This window comes from Cupressus sempervirens, chromosome 8 (genome assembly GCF_028749045.1).
Source record: "Cupressus sempervirens isolate cs-2001-9-10 chromosome 8, ASM2874904v1, whole genome shotgun sequence".
NCBI classification, from domain to species: domain Eukaryota; kingdom Viridiplantae; phylum Streptophyta; class Pinopsida; order Cupressales; family Cupressaceae; genus Cupressus; species Cupressus sempervirens.
Genome location: NC_143125.1, coordinates 44,847,957 through 44,851,318, shown reverse-complemented (window position 1 = coordinate 44,851,318; position 3,362 = coordinate 44,847,957).

Here is a 3,362-nt window from a genome sequence, read left to right as displayed (position 1 = left end):
ATGTTGTTGACATTAGTATTTATACTTGTGCTTATATAACATTTGTGTTTGTTACTTTAAATATGTGCTTATATTGTCTTTTAAAGATTATTTCCATGAGACTGTATTTAGATTTCATCAAAATACATTCAAATGAAATGTATACTCACAAAAGGAAAATAAAACAAATTGACTTTATTATAGTAGCTGAAAATCAATATTTTTCTATAGAATTGAATGCAGACGCATGTGTTACTATGTAAATGGAAGTTAGATCTTGATCTTGTAGATTCATTACCTTGTATGTATAACTGGGTATGATTTTAAAATTTATATATATATATATATATATATATATATCTGCATCAGGAGGATGCATTCTCTAAGAGGGGAAGGATTTCATAACCCATTTCTTGCCTCCCGAATAATTGGATATGGTTGTGCCACATAAGCCTAATTATAATCTAATAATAATAATATCTTGCCATTAAAAAGGGAGTTCATTATACATTTTCGGTTAGTTAACATGCATTGTTTTGGGGGGAGGATTGTTTTAAAAGTAGGGTTTTGGTAAAACAAGGAAAACACGTCCGACAGGAAGGAGTGCTAGCAAAGGGCAGGGGAAGCAGTTACAACAGCAAGATTTTTGAAAGGCGGCACAAAAGGAAGAGGGCAGTGGGAGTAGACAAAAATAGTAGGGGCACAACTGAAGACCACAATCTCAGGTTCCATTCTTGTTTTAATTTTGTTTATGAATGTGAATCTCATGGTGTGGAAAAATTTTGCCATAGTAAATATTTTCTTGTATGCTCTGTCTTCTATAGCTGTGCTGAAACCAATATTTTATGAGTTGACTCCGTTGAAATTGTCTCCTTAACTACAACTATGTTTCAACTTTGGATTTTCCTTGTGTGGATTGATTAGTTGCTGTTGTGATTTAATGTGGTTTCCTTTAATCTAGTCCAACATATGCAACTAATGGAACGTATCACTGTTGGTCTTTATTGTAAACAAAAATGTTGCTCACTGTTATCCTTTTTTTTGTTTATGTTGATACTGCTATTGCTAAAAACGTTATTGCTATTTCCTAAAAATGTTAATCCTGTCATATTTAAACATTAATGATGTCTTTGTTATTGATATTACATTTAAATATTTTGTGCTGGGTTTACTAACCAAAACACCTGTGAGAAATGGTTGGAATAGAGGGAATAGAACTTGTAGTTCTGAAAACATTAATAGATGAGGACAAAATGATTTTAGTTAGGTTTTATTTTATTTAGTTTCCAAGAATAAATTTTGGATCTTGAAACTTTAGAGATAGATTGTCAGTTGCGTAATTTAGTCATTCAGAAAGTGTTATGCAAAGTAGTCAGTATAAAATTGGTCGCAGGTACTGGTCTATTGCAATCCAACTAGATTAAAAGTTTTCTTAGTTTTGTATTTATCGCTTCTTTCCCTTTTCATTCAGTTGAGCTTTCCCTTATCACAGCGTCTTAATTGCAAGAAAACTTCCTAAAAACTTGATGGAATTATATTGTTATGAGTTAAGAAATTTGGAAATGAAAATTTTGGTTTTATTAATTCTTATTTAGAATAGAATCAATTTGTTATCCTTCAATAGTTTAGGAGGTTAGATAATCTAATTCTAGATTTTTGTAATAATGTTACCCACAATTGCTAGGTGAGGGTTTAATTAAGGTTTTGTTGTATTATTTTTGACTTTTCTAGCATGTCTATGTACATTTCAAACAAGAAGTTTTAAATGAGCTGTGTAGTTCCTTCCCGAGCCTTAAGTATGAAATAAGCCTTATATGAAAAAATATTAAGAAATGTAAATTATAGAGCCTTTTGATTTCACAATATCATAAGAAGGGTGGAGTACACATTCGTGCATATATGGGGCTTCAACTGTAGTTTTATAAATTTTCTATATGGAATCAAAACAATAATCATATATAAGTTTCTTGTTGATCTGGTTACCAATCTTGTGCAATATAAGTGACTAAATTCTTGATACAAAAATAGTATTGCTATGATCAACTGAACCATTTTCTCTTTCTCTTGGAAATGTTTATTTAATCCATTCTTGTACATTGATTAGAAGCATATGCAACAACTGATTAGTTGTAGGTAGAATATTCTTTTTTTTTCTTTTGAGAAAGCCTTTCCACAGAACAGTAATAGTAAATGAAAAGACTACATGTCGTAGTACCCTTTTCTTCATTTCATTACTAAAATGAATCCTTAACCTGTTAGATGTTGATGAGATATTCAGTATACATTTCAGCTTTTAAAATTAATGTTAACAAAACTATTAGTGGCTGATTGAGGATCAATAATAGTTGCTAATGTAGACACCTAAATTTGATTACACCGCTTTGGTAATCTAATTTAGCCATCTCTAAAGGCATCATTAATTAAATTCTTATTTAATTAATCCTTTGCCATCCCCTAGCTGATTAATTTAATTAATCATCTATAGTCCTAATTGATAAATCAAATAACCTATTATTTATCAATCAACCCTATTCTTCTATCTAATTCCAAAAATCCCCATTTATTAAATAAATCTATTTGATAAATAAAATCCTCAAATCTAAAAACCCATAACTTATCCCTAATCCTCCATTTAGCCTAATCCACCGCATCTACCCATACTAACCAAGCTTAGCCACTAACTCACCCACCCTCATTAATGCCATCCACTTGCACATCTCTAACATCTCTAATCTAATCCTAAACCCAAGCCTAATCCACTCCCTAATGTTGTCACATTCCTTAAACAAGTTTAAGACTTTTTAAAACCAAACCAAAGTCTCCCCTCAAAAATACCAACCACCAAGTCATGAGTGCTCTTACAAACCATAAAAGACTCTTACAAGCCCACTCATGACTCTTACATCCATCTTCCACACTCTTCCCTCTTCGACACTCATTCCTCTTACATCTCTCTTACATACTCAACCACACTCATCATGCCTTTAACCAACCCTTTACCCTACCCTCTCACACTCATCCTCCTTGTGACAAGTGTCACCTTCCCATTGGTGCTAAACAAACACAATCCATGTGCTCTCCTTTGAGTGCATCCTAGCCCTCCTTAAGCCTTCATCTCTCCTTTCATCTTAGCCCTCCATCCCTCAAGACCTTAGACTATAAATTGAATCCCCTCCCAAGCCATTAAAAACAACAACCATTTGAGTAAAGTTATCATGCCTTTTTGAAAGCCAAAAGTCATACCCATACCCTTATAATGCTAAATTCAAAGCTCACAAAGCTACCAATTTGCCATTTACCCATCTCCACCATTGAAGCAACTTTGGGCAAGCAATTGAGCATACATTCCCAATCTACATATAGACACATCTCAAAAACAAGAG